General features: G+C 45.4%; 1 protein-coding gene across 2 annotated transcripts in view; it reads right to left on the bottom strand.

The window, feature by feature from the left end:
• SOBP (sine oculis binding protein homolog) overlaps positions 1 to 15,372 on the bottom strand; it is a 118,942-nt gene that overhangs the window by 53,187 nt on the left and 50,383 nt on the right. The window lies entirely within an intron of this gene.

Genomic DNA, 15,372 nt, shown 5'->3' with positions numbered 1-15,372 from the left:
TTCTGCTTTGGAGTTAAAGCAAAAGGGAGAAGCAGGTGAAAGGAGGAGTGTCAGCAATACACTCATTACACTGTTCATTTGAGTGACACTTGCACTCCGTTCCGCTCCATCTCATCTGATCCCTGACTGTTCGCTCTCTCCCTCTCGCAGCCTCCCGAAATTCACAGCTGAGCTGTCTCCCTCACATATGGCTTGCATATAATTATGCGCATTCCATTTTACACTGCATTAAAATGATGAGCTCCTGGCTCCCTGCCAACCTATTTAAATCAGCCCCTGCCTGAAGAAGCCGGGGAGAGGAGGAGGGCAGAAGGGGGGGGACACGAGGGGAGCAGGCGGAGGCGACAGGGCGAGGAGCAGGTAGTCCTGCTCCCCGTCCCTCCAGCTGCCCCACATCCCCGTCCCCGTCCCCCTCCCCGGGGCAGGGGGGTCCAGGGATGCCCGGGTGCGATGCGGGCGCACCTCGGCGGCTGCGGCAGCGCTGGCGTATCGTCCCCCCCCCTCGCGCGGCGTGAACTGCCTGTCGTCGTGTGTCACACTCCCGGCGCCCAGGCTTTTTCGGCGTTGGCATTTATGAAAGATATTTACACCTTGTAGGCTCTACGGCTTGTTTGCCTTCAAATAGGCTTCTGCCTCTCCCCGGGGGGGGGACGGGGTGGGAAAGGGGAGCCGTGGGTTAACAGCACCGGGGATTTTTTAGGAAAACATGAAGGGACTGCACCTCATCGAAAGCCCATTGACTCCAGCGGGCTTTGACTTGGGCCTCTGCTTGTCAGCCGTGGGGTGTGAACAAACTCTGCCCAACAGAAAATACCATTTTTAGAAGTGCAAAGTTTGCCCAAAAGTGTGTTTGGAGTAGTACCTACAATTGATGATTATTACAAGAAGCGGGAAGTGGGAAACGAGTTTATTCTGTATGTTTCCTAGCAGCTTACAGGTATTTTCTTTCATTGCCCTCAATAGCTGCAGGGTGGAAAATGTCTAAAATTTTTCCTTCAAACCACAAGGAAGAGGCAGAGCATTCCTGAGCACCTGAAATGACTTCTATATTGACAAAGGTTTAAATATATTCTTCTAATTATTAGTTTGAAGCTGAAACCTCTCTCACACAATAAATCTACTTCCCATGCTGCGTGGAATACAAAGTCCAAATTTGACTGTGTTTTGTAAAAAAAACCCCACTCCTCATTTTGAAAACAAACTTTGTCTTTTCCTGTTCTCCATGAAAGAATACAGGCAACTCGCTGAAGCTCTTCCAGGTCATCTAGGAGACAACTGGGGGACGAATGCCTTAAAAATGCCTTGCACAAATAGAAATGGACCTGTCAGCTCGGGATCACAGGTGCCAACGGGATGCTCAGTGACAGAGAGCTGGCGAGCTGTTGCGTGGGGCACAGGTGTTGTGTAGGGCTCGGAATGCTGTTGGTGCCCCCAGACCCCTGAAATTGTATCTTGGCACTATTCTAGACATTGTGCACGTGACGGCTGGCACATTGTAACCTGCCAGTGACCCTTTGGAGCATTATCTTGGTGCACGCACACACCTTGTAAAATGAAATGGATACCAGGGTGTTTGTAATGCATGTGTCAAAATATAGAGACAAACCCCACCAACCTTGACCTGCTTACCAAAATTGCCAGTTACACAAAGATTATTCACCCCTGCTGATGGCAACATGCCCCCTCTCCTTCTGATCCAAACCTTATTTTATTTAACTTCGGATGTCACCAAAATTTCCTAGTCTCAAAACCAGTCTAGCTACATACTGCTATAATTTACTCAAGCAGCAAAAGTATACCTAGTTTAGCTAGCTGGTTTCCATTGTAAAAAATACCTATTCTGAGCAGTCAGGGCTAATTCTCCAGTTGCTTTCCATTAATTCATTACTACCATCTTCCAGTTGTAAATAATTTGCGGAAGGAAACAGTCTTACAATGTTCAGCACTGTTCTGAGCGTATTAAAAAAGTGGCTCAGAGTTTATCTTGCCATGGTAATATTGTGATACGCCTGTATCTACACTGACTCGCTCTCAATCGCTGCTGCACACCAGTGAGCGACCGCCTCAGCTCCCCCGCATCTCGACCTCACTCACAGCAGGCTGGCATCTACAGCTTCTCCAGCAGGTCTGGCTGCCATGGGATGTATTTCGCCTGCTATTGTTTAAAAGGAAGCAACTGAAAAAAACCCAAGCCAAACCTGTGATCTTTCTGATTTTTTTAAATGCTTTAAACTGCTGAAATCGTTACAGAAACGCTCTCATCAAAAAATGTATGTCCAAAACGCTAGATGCAATTGATTGCATATATGCAATATACGGTGCAACTGTCCGCACAAGCACATTTTGTTCCAGGACAAAAAAGGCTTCAGCTTCTGTTCTAAGGCCTGGGACCATGGTGAGCGCTGTTGGTTTTATCAGCGCAAACCTGCTGCAACTTCACTGTGGCAGCACCTCTCCCGGGATTTACTGAATCTTCTCATTCAATAGCCTCTACTGGCAGGCAGCCGCCTTCCCGTCAGCTGCATGGGATCCGAGAGGGAAACCTGCCCATCGCTGACCCTCGGGACGCCGGGCTGGACACTTGACAAAACCGGCGGCACTCACACCGCCCTGGCTACTCCCGGCAGAAGAGAGCACGTTACCCACGGAGCAGCCTTGGCAAGGGAGATCTAGCGAGGAAACTGCAGTCGACTTGGTGGGGCTGGCTTGGCTGGAAGGTCAGCCTGATGACGGGTTGCGTGGGAAATCGTGGCCTTTAATTGCAGGTTAGATATCAGGAAACCCTTCTTAATGATAGGTACAGCAAAGCGCTGGAGCAGATTGCCTAAGGAGACTGTCAAAGCCCCATCACTGGAGTTTTTTAAGAGCAGATTAGGCAAACATCTGTCAGGAATGACACGCGCAGAGTAGCTCCTGACATGGGGAAGCTGGACAGATGAGAACATCTCCCTTCCCAGGTCTCTTTTCCCCTCTGCTTTCTACCATTGAGCTTTGAAGGAAAATGTCAGGAGGATAAGGAAAAAAAATTTTAAAAAAGAACAGAAAACAGGATCTGAAAGGACCTCTCTGAAAATAGCACAGCATTTGATGTTCAGAGATATGTGTACTCATTAATAAGTGCATGATGACAACTATCTTTGGCTACACAAACTGTGCTATCTGTTCGTAAGCCAGCCAGCCTGTATTTGTGAAAGATGCCAATAGTTTGGAAACAGACTATATATTAAGTCAAGATTCCCTTTTTTAACAAGACGGAGGAAGAACAACCTACAGCAGAATTTCCTTCTCTCTGAAGTGCATGGATATTTGTTTCTCCTTATTCTCAGAGAAAAATTATCTTGATCCAGACAGAGGCTTTCTTAGTTTCAGTGTAAGTCTTTTGATGAAGCCTTAGCCTTGGGAGAGGAAATCTGTGCTTACATTTTAATATTAAGGGCAGGATCTTATGATAGCGTAAGTCACAAGGCAGGTTGAACAGAATAATTTATTAAGATGGAACTTGTTAATGCAAAGCTTCCACTAAAATGGGACAATGCATTTGCAATGAAATCCTACTGCTCGGTCCACAAAAGTTTAATGCCACTTAACTGAAAACACCTAACATCTATTTTCTAAGAGAGATGGCCACTTGAGTAATGCAGAGTGACAGAATATTAGCCTGCTTACTCAGGATAAAATTGCCACCTAATTTCCATAAATGTCCTTTAAAACAGATGAAACATGGGACCGTTACCCCCAGACACATTAAATGCAGGCATTAGTTGAACGTCTCTGGTAAGACAAAAAAAAAAAACTGCGAGAAATTGAACAGCACTGCTCTCGAAGTGCAGATAACTGCGTCAAGGCTCCCGTCCCGTGGCGATGAACAGAGGAAGTTCACATCACCCTTAATACTATTGTGTCCGGAGGCTGGCCGCAGATGGGAACTGAAAGCCGTGTTTCTGTTTCCACCACAAAGGTTATCTCTCCCTTCACTGAAACTCGAAGGAAATCCTTGGGGAGACCCTAATCCTTGAAATTCTAGTTCCTGTGCATTTCTGTTGTCCCAGATAATCAATTGTCATGCTCTCTACATTCACTGTACCAGCTACGGTAAAAATAGTACTAAACTTCCATCTGTTGAGTATATTCTTCCCAGAAATATGAACGTACTTGCTGTGGGCTGGGGCAGCGGGGTAGCCCGATGTCAGGGTGCCAGGTCATGGCTCCACGCTGGGAGCGGAGCAGGGCCAGGGACGACGGTCCGGAGAGGACGTCCCTCGTTCACCAACCCCGCAGTTATAGGAGTGAGTGAGCTCTCGGCTCGGGGAAAGTCCTCCCTCAGGAAAAGCTCCCACTAATGTTTGACAAGAGGTTTGCTCTTCACAGGGATTTCAGGATTTTCCTGATTCGCGGAGTGATGGAATAAGTGGTATTTGTATAAGCTTGTTGCCTCTCTCAGCTGCACTCTATTCACTAATCTCTACAGTTGTAATATTTTGCCACTCCAAGACTCTAAAATCTTCTCAAGCTTTTTGAAAAAGTCTCAGGTATTCTGAAACATGTCAAAACAATGTTTCATAAAATCTCCCAAAACTCAGATCAGTGAAAATAAAGGACCTAAAATCACACTGGTTGTTTATTGCATCGCTATAATTTACATCCCACCAAAATCGAGGTTATCGCTTTTGTCTGACCTCCTGTGACCATCCCAAATTAGAGGTGACCACCCTACCCAACATTTCCCAGCCTGGGGTCTCTCTGCCAGCAGTGGTTCTCTGCACACTTGGTGGTGGTCTATGGAGAGCTTGCAGTTCACGTGCTACTCACTCCCCTTGTTTCCAGCTGCTAAAATGCATTTAAAGACAGCTAAAAATACATTAAATACTTTCCTAATGTTATTTTTCCATGTAAGCAACTGCTGTAGTCACCACAGGAATGTTATTTGATCGCCAAGGGGAGGGGAAGTGGTCCACGAGACAATCTGTCTACTGGAGGTGATCTACAAAGTTAAAAAGAAATTGGGAATATGCCCTCTTATAACTTCCTTATTAAGTATGCAGAGGAAAACCAGATGGGCTTTTGCTGACTTCTTTTGCTGCCTCCTCTCCTCTCCCCACACACATCACCCCAACGCGCACACGAACACACGTACCAACACACACGTGCACATCTCCACCCGTTATTTAAGTTAGGAATTGAGATCTTGTCTACACTGGCGGAAATCACCAGTGGATAGACACCAGCCAAACAATATCAGCGCAACAAGCAAAATCCTGGGACTGTACGTGGCTCCTCCAGGTCCCGAGCAGAGGGTGCACCACTGGAGACAGCTTTCTGCCATTTTGTCGCCTGGGATCTATCCACCGCCTTCCCTGAAATCTCTCCCTGGCACTCAGCTGCTCCTGGCTCCTATATATTACAGTACAGACTCCACAGCTGCGGAGTCCCTCTCACAGAGAGTGAAGTTATATGGTCACTGAGAAGGAGCAAAGATGTCCCTGCAAAGATGCAGTCCCTACGTAGAGCCTGAGGTTCAATTCCCTGCAAGCATCCACAGCACGAAAAGGGCCCCTATCGTTGGCGTACCTCTTGGTAAGAGCTGCTTATGCTTTACTGTGATATGTCCATCATACACAGTGACAAATCTAGACCCAAACTCTAACCTTTTTTCAAATTTTAGTTGCTATTTCAAAAATGAATACAAAATCTGAACGCAACACCACTAATGGCAGACTGGATTAGAAAAGCATCTTGAGTCCACATGTTTAGGAGAAGGTTTGGTGTGGAAATGCCTTCGGGAGCCAGTGATCTGGCTAGCGTGATTAAAAATGGAGAAAATACATCATTCAGAATATCCTGCAATCTTCTTCATTGTGCTAACAGAAAAAATACTCCTTGACTTCAAAAATAAACAGTCACCAGGTCAAACTTGCTATTCTAACCAAACCCAACCCACAGCCCCTCATTGTCCCTTTCTGAACAGGTATAAAAACTCCTGGGAAACAGGCAGTTTTGCTGAGAAAAGCTGCCCCAGAAAAAATGCATTACGATAAAGAAGGAGAAGGTGCCAATCTGTGGAATGACAGAGCAGTGTTTCTGAAATTATCCTCGTCAAAGCAACTGAGGAATGTCACGTTCATTTTCTTGCATAACTGAAGCACACTAAAAAATCCAAACAAATGTGCCTGAAAATCTGATAAATGGTTATTTATGGATCTTTTCTTTTTTTGAATAACGCTTGTCTTCCACAGGCTATGGCTCGTAATGGTCCAGCTTTATGTATTACATTTTTTGCTCAGAATTTCATGGTATAAAATTATCCACAGTTTATATTTAAAATGCAAGCTGCAAACTCTGTTATAATGTAAGTAATATTATAAGTGAATCAAAAGGAAATACTAATAACAGTGCTACCCTAGTGCCTGCTAAAGTCATAACTTTCATCCTACTGCATTTAAAAGTCACTCAAAACTTAGACAAAAAAACCCGAAGAGTCAGCTTTCTGGATTCTACACAACTTTTTCTCCCCTTCCCCCAGTTTTGTTTCATATACGTTATAGAAGAACCCTGATTTCCTGCTGGATATCTCATCCTTCCAGGCAAAATCAGGATTTTCTTTATATACAGCTTGCAATGCTGTACATTTATAGCCCCTTCTACCACAGTCATAAAATACTTAGGAAAAACTGATGATTGCCTTCAGTTTTGCAATACATTCAGAAAAAGCAACTGAAGCAAAAAGAGTGGTGTCTACTGCCCTGGACCACTCTTCTAATTTTTATAGGAAGAGGAGTAGAAGGATTGAGACATTAAATGACTCGAGCCCACGAGCAAGTGAAGGCGGTCCAGCCTCGATCCAGTTGCTCGAGCAGGGAACTGCCTTATGCTCTCAAATGAAAACTCCCCATTAAACCTCATTTTCCCATTGCATTTCAGACTTATGCACCTTTTTCCTTCCTCTATCAGCTAATAACCAAGCACTTTCTGCAGCTTTACTGGCTTCCGCAGCACTGCGCTACCCTTTCCCTGACAGTTCACGGCATGGTGATATATGAGAAGTGTTCAGGTGGCTGCCTCAAAAGCTAATTTTTCAAACTGCACAAACCTTTACCCATATCATAAATTTTTAATAACCAGTTCCAAATTGCCAAAGAATAGATACGATAACAGACACACAACATTGAGATAATTTGAAATAAACTTTGTTTATTGTCCCTTCGAACGTTTCTTCGACAAGTCACAGCTGCATGGACCCTCATAAAAGTGAGCCTATCCTACTAATCTCCCTTCTGATTCACGACAGGCCTGATCCAGAGACACTAATGGACCGTGCTTGACAGTTATTGCAACATATTCAATATGCAGCCTAATACATGGCTAGGAGAGAAATGAAAATATACTAGAGACTTCCCAGCAGATTCCATTTTTGTAATGGGTAGCTCACACCAGTGTAGCCGATAAGCTTTCCCTCTATCTTCCCATTCCCTGCTTATTATAATTTATGAGATAAAAGCATTTTCCGAAGTATTCTGTGCAGTTCACTGTCAGGTAGCTCAAGTATCCCTTCTCACTGCTGCCATTTCTACAAGGGTTCCCCGGCACAGATGAGAGACTACTGTGCAGGGCAAGCACACATTTCCAATCAGCCTGCCGGAGAAGCAGGGAGGCAGAAAAACAAAACACAACACCAAGGGGAAAAAAGTAAAGGAAAAAAAAAATCCTCAAATGTTGGTTACAGTTAGCTAAGGCTCACAGACCAAACAAATCACTGTCCCTAATGAATTTGTTTCAATGCATCTGCTTATTTCAAGCTTTGGTGTTGTAAATACCAGAGCAACAATGTGGGTTTTCTCTGATTGCGGTGTCACATATATGATTAATCATCTTGACTCAGAGCATATTTTTTTAAAGCAATTGCAGGCTGGTTTAATGAACTCCTTTCCCACTGGCTTTTATAGACTAGTCATGATCAACATACCATTAAGATAAACCTCGCGCCCCATCCCTCCCCTCTCTGACAGCTTGCCTTATTTGCCTCACAACAGTCAATATCCAATTAAGAGGCAACGGATTTGATCGATACAGAAGGTAACAATAAGACTTAAACAGCTGGTAAATTCTACACGTACTCTTTTTAATTCCCATCTTTGTGGTATATAAACAGTTCTGCACTTTGAATAAATGCGGAGAAGGAAAAACAATGAGCAGATCTGGTTGGTAAAGCTTTCCCTCAAATAGGCTGTACCTGCAAGCTACTCCACAGCAATAAATGCTTGTCTGGGATCAGTGCAAGACAGGCAGGATCCTATTCTCTGTATTTTTGGTGGCCTTTGAAAGGGTGAAAATAGAAATCTCTCCCTGCTTTGGTTACGAGCAACATGCCACTTGGGCCATCCACACATGAAAATGGAGGGGCCGTAATATTATTAAAGCAATCATTTATCAGCTGGGTGAAGGGACGATTGGTCTGGAGAGGGGGGCAAAACCCAATAGGAACAGAGCGTATGCAGGAGAAGGGGCAAGGAGAGGGTGAAAAGAAAGGAGGGGAAGCTTTGATACAAATGACATCTTCTACAACCTTAATATCATCTCCCAGTCTTTCTGCCGATGATGAATGGCTGCAATAAAAGGTGGGATAGTGGCAGTTACAAGCAGGACAAAAGCAAAACCTGGCTGGTGGTGAGGAGTACTCGTTGTAATTCCCAACAGCCCAGCTGGAGGTCAGGGACTCAGGTCACAATATCACCGCTGCCTCTGGGTCTAATACCCGGTACAGTACTTCTCCCTCCTCTCCCGCCACCTTTTTTTTAAGGCTTTTATTCAAAGTTTTACTTTCAAAGACATTTCGCAGAGCAATAGGCTGATACAGTCCAAATGAGGTAGCCCTCCTTTTCCAGGATTTCCACTCTTCTTTAAAGAAGAAGAAGTCATGACCACAGGGGATGCCACGCTGTCACTGACAAACAGGACGTAACTCAAACACCTCTGAGCTTGCTCCCAACGCTGGCAGACGGTTATTTCTAAATCACAGTGGCATGCCTGTGTTTTCCACTGCCCACTGCAACCCTCTGTCACCTGGAGGGATTCCAGTAACATATATCATGTCTAAAACGAGGAAACTGTCTGTTGAAACTCATAAGAAAGTTCAGAGCCCACAGATCTTTTCAGGCAATGGGAGGCAACCAACTATAATTTATCTTCCCAACTTGCCTTGGGATTTGAGAAGTCCCATTCTGAGCTTTCTCCTTTCTGTCATAGTAAGATGAAATGTGCTGAAAAACGCCTCTGTCTTCCCAGTTCCCTTCGCTACCATATTCCATGGGGAGCAGCTGCAGGTAGATCCTTGGCGAGGTTTCTGAGCCTAAAGGAACCCACTTCTAACTATTCCCAACAGTTTACTTCAGGCTCCAGGGTTTATCAGACTGCACCTTTGTTTTCAACTCTGTGCATTGTTATTACAGAAAAAAAAACCCCAAAACCAAACAACTATTCTAACTCTTAAAGACAGGCATCCCTTGAAGCTGCACCAGACCCCTGCACGCTCCCAGCTAGCACTGCTCTTTCCTCGTGAGCATGCATGAGTCTGTCCATGCCACCCCTACCATTTCTGGGTGGCATTATCAGCTTTTTAAAGCTTCCATGGGTTTATTCCAGCCTCTCACGTGCTGGCCCCTTATATAAATCCTATTTGCCCAACACCTCCAACAAATCCTTAGCCGATAACCTTGTTTATAGCTCTGGCCTTCTTTAATGTTTCCTCACTGTCCAATGGACCACTCGGTGTCACCGCCAACGTACGCCCGTTGTGCTGCTGGGCCCACTGACGTCCAGCTGGTGGCCTATGCAATAGGTCTGCTGCCATAGGCCTGTCCCATTCACCTCAAAGACGGAGCTACTGCTTCCAAAGGGAAGAGATGGAGCTAGAACATTGCTCTGCAAAGTGGGTACCAGAGCTACAGAGCTGGGAGGTCCCAAAATCACACCCCCTGCACAGCGAGTGCCCATGGCTCCTCTGTTCAAGAGCTGGGCTTGAAGCAGCCAGGTGGGCTTTGCAATAATCAGAGAACGAAGTACTCCTGGTGCGTCTCCTCTCCCAGGCTGTAAATCAAGTGCTCGCCTCTTCTGTTGCCAGTGCAGAGACTTATCTATCTCATTTTAGGGCACAGTCGAAATGACATCTCTGTCTAAGCAGAGTCTGGAGAAGCCTGTAGAAATGTGGCCTTCGGCCTTTCAGCCGCCGTGCACAGCTCCACAAATTCCCCGTTGTTTGACCAAGACGTAGAGATCTTTATCTTGGTCACAGTGTATGTTACTGTAGGAGGCAGCAAGGCTTGGGGGAAACTGATGCTGTTATTACTACCACTACACAGAAGTACAAAAGCATCAAGCAAAGAACCAGCTCTAAATAAACACTTTAAGCACATTCTTACTCTACTGAATATTGCTGCTATCTGAAAAACTTAACATAATTTTTTATTCCACATCTGATCCCATCAAAATCCAAGACCCAATTCTCTTGCCTGCATCCAGACCATTTTGCATTGGGTATCAGTAACGGTCTTGACCTCTGCTGTTCTTAAAGCAGTTCAATCTGTGCCTAAAGCTTCTCTAAAGTGAAGAAAGCACCTGCTTGGCCTTCACACAATCACCAGCAAAGCTAAGCTTCAGAAAAGGCCAGAGTGAGCAAGATAACCACCGGGCTAGCGACAGATGTTCAGCCTAACATAAGATTGAGGCCAATAGACAGGAAAATCCACCCGTGTTTCCCAGTACTAGTAGCAGGAGGAGCACCGTGGCGGTGGCCGTCATCGTCTTTTCTTTAGCAACAGGCTGGTCAGAGAGAAAAGAACCTAAAGAATCCTCTTTTCATATTCAGAGTGCGAGTTCCAGGAATAGAATTACAATTTAAATTAATTACATCTAACCATGTAATTAACGTTTGTGTCAGTTTATTACAGGCATCTTCACCATCAATGCTGTGAAACGCAACATAGTGACTTTTTTTTGTGGGGAACGAGATGGAACAACCATTTGTCTCACTTGTATTGTTTATATATTAATCGTTAAATTGTTCCTAATATTATTAATCTCATTATCCTAATTACATGTGTTCTGCCTTTTTACAGTAGCATTCCTTCCAGAATTAGACTGCTTCACACATCTCCATTGTTCCTCTCTCTCGGTTTAGAAACCTGATGGGGAATCACTGGCATCGAAGAAAGGGGAAATGAGTATTGAGCACGAGGAGCTGCAACATCAGCTGCTTAGCAGGAAGGGGAAATCTATGAGTGTTCTTTAACAACCGGCACACTTCACAGCGTACACTGGCAGAACATTTCACACAGTGGGAGGCGAGGTTTAAAAAATTGGACCACTATAATCCTTTAAAAGCAGCCAGGGTCTCTTTCTGAAAGTCTAGGTCATGTGCCTGGCACTGCGTCATATGGTGTCTCTCTTCCGCCATTTGTTTATTTGCTTCTGGCAGTTTTGGCAGTGAGGTATTGGAGTGAAATGCACACCACTCCATACATATGGTGGGAAGAATCTAGTGCATCAGTTGAATGCATACTGTACTGTATACACATTCTGTTTTATCTCTGAGCACAGCTGTGCTGTAAAAGCTTACAAAATGTGAAGCCTTCTGTGCAGCAAAAACATCGACAGGAGAAGCTGGCCTATAACTTATTAGGTTGTGACACAAGCCAAAAAAAGCCAGAGTTAAAGCTGACAACTCTTGGCATCGTGATGAAAAGCACAGTGGCTCAAGTTAAAGAAGGAGTGTCAGCCCTAACTTCATGTTTTGGGCTTTTGCTGCTGTGGGTCAGAAATAGCATCGATGGTTTGTTCTAGGACAATGATTCCCAGCGCATGGCTTCCAGCAAGCAAACACGTAAATCACCCCCCTGGTGCCCCACCGCACTCGCAGGCAGCCTGCGCTAGGAAGGGATTCAAGGAGGGGATGGGCAAGAGCCAAAAAACGGTCGTGGCTCTCTTCCTCGCCCAGCACAGTAGCCTTCAAGCTGTGACCAGTCCTGTGTCTCCTACTCCCCCAGCTCTTGGGGCTGAAGGTAGTGGAAACATATGGTAGGAAACTCTCCTGCGCTGGTTGGACCAGATGTCTGGTAGATTCTTCTTCCACCACAACCTTGAAACAGGGACTCCGAGTAAGAACGGCCACACTGGGTCAGATCTAAGGTACCCTGGCCCAGGTTTGTCTCCAGCAGTGGCCAGTATCACCCTGTTGAGAACAATCTGAGGAGCAATGGGCCACCAGTCCCTCCAGGGGTACAGACCTGCCCCGAGGGCAGCGGGAGTGGGTGTGTGACAGGTTTGCTAAGTGAGTTTGGCCTTTATGTCCACTGTTCTGGGGGTTTTTTTCATATATCTCACTGTGCAGTGCTGAGCTAGGTGAGATCGTAGTACATCTCCTTTCCTATGTACAGATGGACTCCCTATGTGCATGTATGTGTAGGTAGAGGAAGTGTGATGAGTAAGCAAAAGAGGGAAGGGAAACACAAGGTGGGATGGCATTTTTAGGACACAGAGGAACTGTCCCGATAAGAAAGCCATGACTGGAGACCACGTTTCCTCCCTGATCCCATAGGAATGAACTCCTCACGCAGCTAAGCACTGGAGCTGTCAGGGCTGACCTGTGTGCTCCCCCTGCATGCTGTGAGGGCTCCCCGGCCAGAGGAAGCCTCGGCTAATGTCTGAGAAAAAATCCCTCCTGTCCTGCCCCACATGAGATGATACTGGGTCCCAAAGTGGGCCTCTGGGTCCAGCAGCTTCCTTGACAGCTATGGATCGTGGAGAGCACAACCTCACGGTGGAAGAGCACCTCGGCATCCCACAGGCACTCGGCCAGGGGAATCGCGCTCTTTTCTGCTCCTCACCCAAATTTATTTCTCGCAGGCAAGAGCCCACCTGATCCCGAGGGATAGGAGGAGCTTAATCGTCCTGCCAACAGGAGCTGAGGGAGAAAGGCATCTCACGAGGAAGCATTCTCCTAGCCTCCACCACATCCCTCAGCTGCGAGGGGGCTTCCCTCCTCCGACACAGTCACGATGGCACCTCCAAACCCAGCTGCTCCACGGGGCTCCCCGAAAGGCATCGGAGGAGTCCTGTGGCAGGGCACTGGCTCTCACCCCACTCCCACCGCAGCCCTGTGCCCCTGGAAGTCCCCTGGAAGGACGACTGCCTTGCACAGCGTGTCACTGCGGAGGATGGAATACAAGTTCAGGTTGTCTGCCTCGTCGCACGGGAGCATAGCTGCGTGGCTCTGCATCGCCCCGTGTCCGCCGCCTTCTCCCCCAGCCCTGCGGGTGACTCCCTGCCTACTCCTTGGCAAAGGGGAAGGGGGACACGGCTGTCACACTTTTGAGGGGAGACAGACTAGAAACAGCAATTTAAGGCTCAGCCAGACATTTTGTCACCTCTCCTATCGAAGATATGAGAAGAGAAGCAAGGAAAGGGGAAGATAACAAGTTCTTGCCCGGAGCATTAATTGCTGCTGTTGTTAGTTCATTATCAATACACAACTTTAATTGCATCTCCACACTGGATAAACCTTCTTTTTCAAATGTTATTTTAAACACATGGCAGGCCCCTCCTTAAAACCAGGCCATGGTCTGCACTAAAGGAAATAGTATCAGGGAAGGGTAATCAGAGGTTTGGAACAGCTCTTATGTAAGATATTAAATAACAAGGACTTATCCACTTAAAAAAAAAAAAAAGTTGAGAATGAATATGATAGTAGTCTATGTAGGCTGCTATAGTTTTATGTTACCAAAAAACCCCCATATTTTTGTTACCAAAAAAAAGTGGCTACTAACTATCCATTAACTATCCATTGTTTCTCACAATGCAAAAAGCTACAGGTTCAATAAATGTGCAAAAACAAATGAAAGAAAATAACTCTTTGGAGAACAAATCACCAAGCTGGGTGGTGTGCAGGCCAAAACTATGCACAAATCCAGGAGGAGAGTAATGCATTCTGGAAGGACACATTCATCAGCTATTAACAACAATGGTACAAGTGCTCCCACACCAGAGTAGTTTCAAGGAACTGGTACAGAGATGGCCTTGATGTAAAGAGCCATGAGTCTGGCCTGTGGCCTGCAGGCTAAATTCAGCTGGACTTTTGGGACATTTATGCCTCTCTGCAGTCAAGCTCTAGGAATTGACCTTGGACATGGGAACTCTGGATCTGTTTTCAAACCTCAAAAGTAACCCATGGAAATCAGTTGGGGCTATGATTTCTACCTTCAGAAAAAGGTAAAGAAATTGTTTCTGAAACTGGTGAGAGACTTCAGAGACAGGGGTTGAGTTTAACATGCACAGCTAGCACACCTGGTTACACTACACATTGGCTGAGAGATGGAAGGGCAAAACACATATGCATATCTCCTGATGGTACTGGGCATGGACTAGCTTTTCTTCTTATACATGCTCTAGGAAAGGTTTGTCACTGAAGAGCTTTTGAAAGCCAGGAGGTCACAGCTTCTCTGGCCTTCCAGGTGTCTGTTCACACCACAAAAAATTTTCTGGGTGTCTACTCCTGTTGTGAGAAAGTAAAGTGCTCTTGAAACTCGACAACTTTGAACATCCTGACTTGGGCCAAAATGGGACAACTGGACTTGAAACACGTAAATATCCACACAGAAACATGCAAATATAACGAGGAGTACAACAGAGATACATTTCACTCTGATTCCTAATTTTTCTTTCTTCTATTTTTCCTACATTTCTGAGTTCAATTATATGGCTATCCAGGAAACCAACTTAGATTATACTCCTAGAGATACATGAAGTAACGAGAAATGTCATCACTCTCATGATGCCTTTCAGCAGGAGTTTAAATCTTTCTCTCCCAATCTAAGGAATGCAGAGCTGCTCAGAGGAATTCAGACAATTACAAATGAGCATCCTAGATAACACCACTACTGGAATGGGAGCTTCCTAAAGTATTACCAATGACATAGACACTTTCCCTATAACACATGAGCGGGAAGGGAAAGGGCAATTATAGATGTTAGGAAATGATTTTGTCTAGACCCTCAGCAGGACCTTTAACATTTTCTTTACTAAAACTGGGATTAAAAAAAAGAAAAGAAAATAAAATACTAGCTGTGGACACACTTTTAACAAACTTTGATACTACAGTTTTACTAGCTATATTACCCAGGTCTTTCAAAATAACCTTCAATAGCTCCATTGGTTTCTATGAGACCCCCCAAATCCACAGTCTCTTGCTACAGTCAGTCACATACTGTGATAACAGGTGGAATGGGGAACATTTATGCAGCTCTGAGACAAAGAAAGGAGAATGTAGTGATGGAAAAGAAGTAAAACCTACTGGCTGTGCCAAGATATGCCATTTCTCTTTAGAAA

The sequence above is a fragment of the Buteo buteo genome, chromosome 15, assembly GCF_964188355.1.
Source record: "Buteo buteo chromosome 15, bButBut1.hap1.1, whole genome shotgun sequence".
NCBI lineage: Eukaryota > Metazoa > Chordata > Aves > Accipitriformes > Accipitridae > Buteo > Buteo buteo.
This window is presented reverse-complemented; position numbering and strand designations above follow the sequence as displayed.